Here is a 9,867-nt window from a genome sequence, read left to right on the forward strand (position 1 = left end):
CATGTACGGGAAAAAAAAACCGAAAAATCGTGGACCTAAAACTTTGTAGAGCTTATTCAAACCAATTTGCATCCAAAACATAGTTTGCATTTCGGACCACATTGATACGTACTTACAATCATAATGAAACCTATTTACAACCATATCGCTGCATGCAATTTTTTTTTTTTTTTTGGTGAAATTGGTAATTCATATAGCTCTAATTTGAGTACATCCAGCCAAATTCAAAAAAAGTAAAGAGTACAAAAAGGTGGGAATGTCAGCAATAAATGTCCAAAGAAATCCTCCGGAGTGCCGGGCAACGTAAGAGGCGATCCAGTCGGCTGCTCTGTTTGCCTCTCAGTATATATGTGCTGCCGGAAAATAAATCATCTCATAAACAAAACTCCAGGTCTCCAGGATGAGCGGGTGATCGTCACCATATCTATCCGCACCCCGGATTCAATCGATCACCGTAGAAGAGTTCCCATACACCCGCTCGGCGGCGAGGACCCTCCTTGCGAAGGATAAGCCCTTCCAAGCAGCCCGCATTTCTGCCCAACAACGGTGAGCCTTGGCATGCGTCGGCCCCCAGCGGCTATTAAAAAAAACTTGCAGTACATATATTTAAGGAAATTGTGCAATCTAATGGTGAATTCGTACCAAGGAAGATGAATTCTGCAAGCCCTATCCAGTATGGCATTGCATTGATGATATAATTAGTTAGGATGACTTGGCAGGCGTGGGAGAGGAACCAACTCAAGTTTCTTTTTAACCCTTTGAATAAGAAAATCATTGGCAGGCGTGGAGAGCCTCTTAACAGCAACAGTTATTGCCAAGATCTCCAACCACAATGTGAAAAAAAAGAAGAAGAAGCAAGCCATGTACAAAGAACTCCAAAGATGAATGTATGAAATTAATTGAAGCAACTCAATACAGAGACCGAGAACAATCAACTTGTAGTTATGTTGCCAAATACAACAGTAGAAAAGTATTTTATAGACTTTATGGAGACTTCTAATATATATATTCATATTAATTGCATCTAATTAAGACTGCATAGGAAAATGAACATACATTACAGAAAGATGTAAAGATAGATAAGTACATGAATATATTAATGATCCTTGTATGAATTTAAATTAATATGTATCTAGACCAAGGTTTGCCGGTGCCACGCTAGTACAATGTCGGTACATACGAAATTTTTTTGGCATACCGAATATCCGTATACTACCCATATTAGGTACCAGTATCGAACCGGTTTGGTATGCCCCGTACCATCTAGTTTAGGCCAGTACGACATACCATAATCCAGACTATTCCAAAACATCAACTTTACTAATTTCAACAAATAATTAGAAGACCAAGTATCCCACTGCAATCCTAATGATGAGCCTTTTCCATCTAGAGTCCATCCAAGAAGGGGAGTACATGCAAGATTTGTCATTGTTAATCCTCTGATTAGTAGCTATGGAACATTTCTATTTCGAAAATATTAACAAGTGTGATCTTGGTAAACAGAAGAAGGTCTTCTACATGAAGCAAATGAAACTGCTGATCTTGGCCATGTTGAAAAAGATTATCATGGATAAGCCATTGCTGACCTTGTAATTTAGCTTAGCCAATAGACTTTGAGAGCACAATATGAAAATGGAAGGGGAAAGTGAAAGCCTCTATCTAATCCCCTAATACTATTGAACTACGCCGGAGGGCTCCAACATTAAGTGAGGGACAAAAAGGAAGCTGAGGAAAAATAAGATTTTATATGCCTTTTCCATGTCAAATTTAATCATAATGATGATTTGGTAAGATTTCTATCAGTAACAAAGGCAGCTTGATCAGGTCCAATAAGAAATGCAGCACCAGCTTTTAAAGGAGGGATAAGGAGCTTGGCTAGGAGCTTATAACGAAGTCTCTGACCTTAGGGATTAGAGCCATAGTTTTAAATAACGACATTATAACTATTATAATGGCCATTGTAATGGTTTCGGCCAATCCAATTGATGCGGGATTTGCACCCCGTCACCAGCAGAGCCCACACACCAGCCGAGCAGGGGAAGAGAGAGTGTCCCTCAGAAGGTATTGTCCGCTTTGGGTCCGATTTGGGGGTCGAGCGTACCCGGAGCCCTCCTCACGGCGCCTCACGGTTTTGCCCCACAAAAGGCGCCTCCTAAGGGAAGGGTGATTGAGCCCCCCATTATATGGCACAGACCTTCCCGCTGATTAGCCGATGTGGGACTAAATTCGGGGAACCCCCCGTAACACAGCCCCCCCAGCGGGGAGGTCCTGTGCCCGGGTCGGCTCCTTGCTGGATAGGCGGAGGGCCGAGGCCCTTCCTCTAGCGCCAACTGTTGCTGGAAATTGGACCCGGGGGCAATCTTCGGTCGAAGAGAGGGAGCGGATGTGAGTTCTCACGGCGGGGCGGTGGTCCGTCGGCGGGCGGCGTCCTCTGTCTGGGTGCCTGCACACGAACCGGTGGCCGGGTTTTCCGGCGCCGGCCCTCCGACGGTCAAGTCAGTGAGGGGGGCAAATAGTATGGAGAAGGAAGATAAACAGTGAATTCTTGGGGTACCAATGTTCCCCCCCTTGAGAGGCCAAGGCTCCCTTTTATATGCGGGGGTCGGTTTACCTGTGATGTAACAGGGAGAGGCCGTAGTATGGCTCGGCATGTTGTTCAGGTCGGTGCTCGGTCAGGCGAATCATTGCACTGATGTTGGCGGTATGGCCGAGATCAGAGACTTATCATAGTCGACTAGACCCTGCTGGGTCGATTTGCCGTGGAGAGTTAGGGATCCGTAGATGTCAGGAGCCACGCGCATTTATTATGGAGTAAGCCGGAGATCCGCATTAATGGTGGAGTAAGCCGGAGATTCGCATTAATGGTGGAGTAAGCTGGAGATCCGCATTTATTGTTGAGTGTGCCGGAAGATTACAGCGGCCATGCGCAATAAATGCCGGAGGGATGTTAGAGTACGGTCCTCGGACATCGGGGTTTCTCTTAGGTCGGAGGTCTCGGGGTCGGTCGTCTCGTGGCCGAGCGTTCCGAGGTCGGACGCCGACTTCTGCTGTCCGGGGTCGGAGGTTGTACGGCTTCTCTGGGGCATTTATGTCATTTGGGGGGAAACTTTATTCCCCCCAACACTACCCCCGACTTCCGAGTTCGAGCGGCTTGTGGGGCTCGGACGTGGGAAGTAAAATCTGTCACTAAGGTTGGGGGGAAGGTCTCGCCCGCCCCCTTGTGCTTTCCGGAGTCTTCATGGTGAGATATGCGCCCTCGTCTCGAGGCTGCTTTATTCGGTGAGCTAATGATGGGGCTCGTATCATCATGCTTCTTGAATCGCCAGGATCATTTCACGGCGGATTAATGAGGGGGGACCTCGAGCTCGTCGAGGCGATGTCTCGATTCCGTAATCGACGCTTCTGGCTCATTAATGAGTGTGCCGTTACGGGGTTTGGCGCGACCCGAGGTCGGACGCTTTCGATTTCATGTTACTGGATCATAATTCCGAAGAAGTAGAGGCCTCATCGGGGCTCCACGTGTCCCAGATCTTATTAAACGAGGGGAGCGGGGGTTACGTCCGCTCGTTCCTCAGGACGATTTGATTCTGTGGACCCATGATGAGGCCCCGAGATCCGATGGGACAACGCTTCGATTTCGTATCCGATTAATTAAACCGGAGTGAATACGGTGCCTCGGCTTCCGAGGTCGACACGTGGCGCAACTCGGTCGGGGGGATGAGAACCGACCCCGTCGATCTGGGCCGTCAGGGGGGTCCATATAAACCCCACGAGTCTGCCCTAAAGGTCTTGCTTGGCTGCCTCTTATTTTCGTCGTCTTTCCCCCCTGCTTCCTCCCTCAGCTGAATCTTGCTGGTGGTGCCCGGAGCGATTTCCGGCAATGTCCAGTAGGTTTTCTTCCTGTTTTCACTAGGGTTTCCTCTTTTTTCCTCCTCGTCAACTTCCATTTTCTACTCTTAATTTTCGCTCCACTCTTCCGTGAGAATGGGTTCCAGTCCCGAAGAGGTTGGGTCGAGTCTGTCGGGAGAGGAGCTGGAGTTAATCCGCTCCCGCTTCTTCTTCCAGCCCGGGTTTCGCCTTGAAACCGCAGGGCCGGAAGACAGGGTGACGCAGCCGCCCCCAGGTCGGATCGCGGTCTACCGCGAGACACTTTGGGCGGGCCTGCGTTTTCCTGCCCATGAGTTCGTGAGCGACTTACTGGCCGAGTACCAGCTCGTCCCGGCGCAGTTAGCTCCGAACTCATGGAGGACCATAATCGGGTTTTTATCCCTGTGCCTCGGGCACGGGATCCCGATTTCGGTAGGCCTTTTTCGTCGGTGTTTTCTGTTAAAGAAAAACCCGGCGGACGTAGGGTGGTTGTACTTCGCCTTTCGGGGCGGTATGTCACTCTTCCGGGGCGCCCCTTCCTCGATCCACGAGTGGAAGAGAAAGTTTTTCTTTCTGGCGTCTGTGGCGCCTTGGGGGTTTGAGCCGAGGTGGGGACACCCACGGCTGAAGGCCCTCAACAGACTCTCCGAGCCCACGGGGAGGGAGCTGAGGATCCTAGACTCTGTGCGAGCCCTCGGGAGGGGCAACGACCTGACCGAGCTCCTGCGGGAGGACGCCCTGGCGAGCGTGGGTCTGAGCTCGGCGCGCCCCGAGAGTAAGGGCGGCTACGTTATTTTCATTCTTTGTCTTTCGCTTTTACTGCCACTGGCCTGACACTTAACAAAATTTTTGATTTCAGATATTCCCCGTATGCCGACCAGTAATACGTCGCTTTTTTTCCGCCTGAGGAGGCGGGAGGCCGAGGCCGGGGGGGCTAATCCCCAGCCTCGGAGGAGGGCGAGGACAGACGGCGCTTCCTCGTCGGCCGGGACGAGTGGCCCCGAGGCGGGGGCCCCTGCGGCCGACCCGAGGCGGGAGCGGGTGGTCAGTAGTGCGGGCCCATCGGCCCCTCCTTGCCCTGCCCCCCTTGCCCGGCGGGGGGAATCGTCCGTGGTCCGGCCGCAGCAGCCAGGACCCGGGCCTGCCCGAGGCCCCGAGGCGAGCGGCTCCGGGACCTCGGGTTCGATCGTGCCGAGTTCTTCCCGAGCTTTCCGAGAAGAGTCGGTTGAGCCGGACTCTTCCATTCCTGAGGGGAGCTCGGCCTTTCAGGACGCCGAGGTCGCACGCTCCATGTTGCGGCGTGCAGTGCTTCCAGCGGACCGGGCCGTGTTCCGGGGGATTTCGCTGGAGGAGGTCGCCGGCAGTGCTTACTGCAGCACGGCCCGGGTAAGTTCCCTTCTTAATTTTCCGGAGTTATTAGCGTGCATACGTGCCTTTCAACTCACAATACCCTCGCTTCTTCTTTTTTTTTTTTTTTTTTCAGCATATTCTCGAGCTCGACACCATGGCGTTCCTCGCCCACGGGTATCGGGAAGAAGTTCGGCAGCTCGGCCAGCAGCTGGAGCCGGCCAAGAAAAGAATCGCCGAGCTAGAAGCGGTGTCGGCCGCTGCCGAGGCTCGGTGGGCGGCCACCGAGGCCGAGCGTCTTGCCGTGGTGGGGGCGCTTGAGGAGGAGAAGGCGGCTCACGCCATGACCAAGGCAACCATGCGCGGCACGGAGGCGCGCTTGGGGGAGGTCCAGGCCAGGGTCGCGGCCCTCGAGTATGAGGAGAGGGCCCTTCGCCTCCGACTCGAGCAACTTGAGGCCCGGGAGAGGAGGGCTCTCGAACGAGCCGAGCACGCCGTGGAGCTCTTCAAAGAGTCGCAAGAGTTCCGCGACATGTTGGAGGAGGAGACGGTCGACGGTTTCCTTTGAGGCTTCGAGAACTTCCGAGAGCAGGTGCGCCTGTACTGCCCTCAGTACGACTTCTCGACGGTCCGTCCGAGGGAGGACCGGGGCTGGGGGTCCGACGTGCGAGCCCTTCCCACCATCCTGACATCCGAGGCGGGAATATATGAGCAAGACCCCGCCGAGCCTTCGACGGGGGTAGCCGAGGCGGACGGTGTCATGGAGGTGGCTCTGGTGGCCGAGACGGACGCTGTCCCGGAGGTGGTGCCCGAAGCTCCTGCTCCCGACCCCGAGCCTGTTCCGGAGGAAGGTCTTGAGGTCATCAATGTGCCGGACGACCCCCCGGATGTGGCTCCCACCGCTTAGGACTTAGCATATTTTTCTTTTCTTTTTCATTGTATCCGGGGTCGGCCCTTGAGCGGCCGACTTCCAATTTTGTAATTGGCCTTCCGGCCCTTTGTTAATGAAAAAGTATTTTTGCCATTCCGTGTTCATCTTTCCCTCTGTTGTCATGACCGAGGCCAGGGCCTTAGCGAACCGCCTCGATGGCCTAGCTTTGCATTTTAATTTTCGGGCTGCTTAACAAAGTTGTCCTTCTTCCCGGGCTACGTCTTAGCCTTCTCGGGTTCCAGTCATCCCGACGAAGAGGAGCTCCGAGTCTCGAGTTTTTTTTAGAAAATTTCTCTAAGTCCTATAGCTCGGATTTGGGAGTCGTGGAGGTCATTGCGTTTAGCCTTTAGGGGAGTCCCAAGGCGTCGAGGTCGGGCCTTAGCCCTTTAACTAAGACCGGACTAGGTCTGTGCGTGCCGCTAATCGGGGAGTTTAGTCGGGTCTCCGAACTTAACTCCAAACCCCTCAGAGGGAGCGCGGGCCAATAGGCAGGTTATTACCGACGATTTTCGTAGTTATTGTTCTCGGACTCTGCCGAGGCTTCGGTAAGCAAGGCTGGGTTTCCAGAGATTGCCTTGGTACCCGCGTTTGGCTGGCACATTCGTGGCCGGGACCACTTTTTCAGCCGGACGTAGGAGCTTACGTCGAAGAGCCGAGTTGGGCACTGATTTATGAAATCCTCTGTACCAGTTTCGGAGGCTTGACGAACGGTGCATGCATAATGTAATTAGGAGGTCGATCCTAAGCCGACCCGTTAGAGAGGCCCGACTTTGGGGCGAGATAAGGCTCCAACATTAAGATTCCGCTCAGTAATATGTAAATAAAATTTGACAAGGAGGGCGTCCAGTTGAATGTACCTCTTTCATTCTCAGAGTTATGCTTCGCATGGTGGAGTAGGCTGCTTCCCTTCCTCGTCGACCTGCGGAGTCATTTTTGACTTTAAGGGGGCTCGGGCTTCTCACGGACCCGACAGCACCCGCCGAGGTTGAGAGGGCTTGGGGAGACTTTATTGATTTGTAGCTCTTTGCGAGGTCGAGGGAGTTTGAGACCCTGTGGTCGGACCTCGGGGCACCTCAACCTTGGTCGAGGGGTCTTGTGTCAGGTCGGCGGGTCTGCGGACGCTTTGCTGACCTGTGGTACCTCCCGAAGTCGAGGGAGTCTGATTCTCTACGGTCGACCCTCGGGGCATCCCGATTTTGGCCGGAGAATCTGAGGATCACAGACGACCCAATATTAAAAGAGGATTACAGCTATCAAGGTGAGAGAAATATTTGCAGAAAAAGGAGCTGAGTCCATTGTCCTGATTGTTTTGAACCCCTTAGGGTTTCATTGGTAATACATCCGTAGATTCTCGGAGTTCCAGCTTCGTGGGATCAGAGTCCCCTCCAGGGACTTCAATTTGTACGCCCCTGGTCGTTGTACCCGGGCGATTTGATACGGCCCTTCCCAATTTGGGGCGAGCTTTCCTTGCTCGGTCGGTTGAGAAGCCTCGGCTCTCCTGAGGACGAGGTCCCCTACTTTGAAGAGCTTGGGCTTGACTCTGGAGTTGTAGTATTGGGCCGTTCGCTGTTGGTATCTCGCCATGCGAACCCGGGCGATCTCTCTCGTTTCTTCGACAAGGTCCAAGTTGCTCCTTAGCTGGGAAGAGTTGGTGTCGGGGTCGTAATGCTCTACTCTGGGAGAAGGCAGGCCGATCTCCAACGGGATGACGGCCTCAGTGCCGTATGCTAGGTTGAAGGGGGTCTCTCCCGTGGGTAGTCGGAACGTGGTCCGGTACGCCCAAAGGACATTGTACAAGTCCTCGACCCACTGTCCTTTGGACCGATCAAGCCTAGCTTTAAGTCCCTGCAAAATAGTTCGGTTAGTTACCTCAGTTTCCCCGTTTGTCTAGGGGTGAGCGACCGAGGTGAAACGGTGATCAATGCCGAGTTCAGAGCAAAATTTCCTGAAATGAACATTGTCAAATTGTCGACCATTGTCAGATATAAGGATACGGGGTAGTCCGAATCTGCAGATTATGGACTTCCACACGAAGTCCCGCATCTTCTGCTCGGTGATCCGGGCAACGGGTTCGGCCTCGACCCATTTGGTGAAGTAGTCGATGGAGACGACCAGGAACTTTCTCTGTCCGGTGGCCAGGGAAAAGGGCCCCAGGATGTCGATCCCCCATTGGGCAAACGGCCAGGGGGCGATGATGGAGGTCAGCAGGGCTGAAGGTCGGCGCTGGATATTGGCGTTTCGTTGGCACCGATCGCACTTGCGGACGAAATCTGTTGCGTCCTTCTGGAGTGTGGGCCAGTAGTATCCCTGCCGCAGGATCTTATGGGCCAAGGCTCGACCCCCTAGGTGATTTCCGCAGATCCCTTCATGGACCTCTCGGAGGGCGTAGTCCGCCTCGGAGGGGCGGAGGCATCTGAGAAGGGGAGAAGTAAATGATTGTCGATAGAGTTTATTCTCGTACAAGACATACCGGGGAGCCTGGCGCTTGATTCGACGAGCCTCCGTCTCGTCATGAGGTAGGGTTCCGTCCTGAAGGTAGCAGATGAGCCCATCGATCCAACTTGGCTCGGAGTCGACGTACATGGTAGGCTCGGATTCCTCCGTGCTGGGGGTCTGAAGATACTCGAGCGCTGTTCCCTTGGGAAGCTCGCTCATGCGGGAGGTGGCCAGTTTGGATAGCTGGTCTGCCCTGAGGTTTTCCGCTCTGGGAATGTACCGAATATTAAAAGAATTCAGGGCAGATGTGAGTTCCCGCACCTTTTGGAGATACTTTTGCATGGATGGCCCTTTAGCTTCAAAATCTCCTTGGACCTGGTTCACCACCAGCTGGGAGTCGCTGAAGGCCGTCAGATCTCCCACTTTTAGTTCTCTCGCCAGCTTGAGCCCGGCGATGAGAGCCTCATACTCGGCCTCATTGTTCGAGGCCGGGAACTCGAGGCGCAGAGCTTGCTCAGCCACCACTCCATCTGGACTGGTGAGGATAAGTCCGGCCCCGCTGCCCCCCGGGGTCGAAGACCCATCCGAGTGCAGGACCCATGGCTGCTTCGGGGTCTCCTCCACGGACTCAGATGGCAGCTCGGGGTCGTCCGGAAGGGTGCACTCCACGATGAAGTCGGCGAGTATCTGAGCTTTGATAGCCGGCCTGGGCCGATATTCGAGGTCGAATTCTCCGAGCTCGACCGCCCATTTGGCGACCCTCCCCGCACGATCCGACCTCTGCAATATTTGCTTCATGGGCTGGTCGGTCAATATAGCTATCGTGTGGGCTTGGAAGTAAGGCCTGAGTCTCCGAGCCGAGATGATGAGAGCGAAGATGGTCTTCTCAAGTTTAGAATATCGGGTCTCGGCATCCCTGAGAACCCGGCTGGTGTAATAGACCGGCTTTTGGAGCTTGTCCTCTTCCCGGATGAGAACTGAGCTCACTGCGGCTGGGGAGACGGCCAGATATAAGTAAAGGACCTCGCCTTTCCGGGGCTTGGTGAGCAGCGGGGGAGAAGCCAGAAGGCTCCGAAGCTCTTCAAAGGCCTGCTGGCATTCTTCTGTCCACCGGAAATCTTTCGGCCGTTTAAGACTCTTGAAGAAGGAGAGGCAACGCTCGGCCGACCGAGAGACGAACCTTCTCAGGGCGGCTACCCGCCCCGCGAGCCGCTGCACCTCCTTAACTGTCTTTAGAGGCGACATCTCTTGCAGTGCCCGGATTTTCTCCTGGTTGGCCTCAATTC

Source organism: Phoenix dactylifera, chromosome 8 (genome assembly GCF_009389715.1).
Source record: "Phoenix dactylifera cultivar Barhee BC4 chromosome 8, palm_55x_up_171113_PBpolish2nd_filt_p, whole genome shotgun sequence".
In the NCBI taxonomy this organism is placed as follows: Eukaryota; Viridiplantae; Streptophyta; class Magnoliopsida; order Arecales; family Arecaceae; genus Phoenix; species Phoenix dactylifera.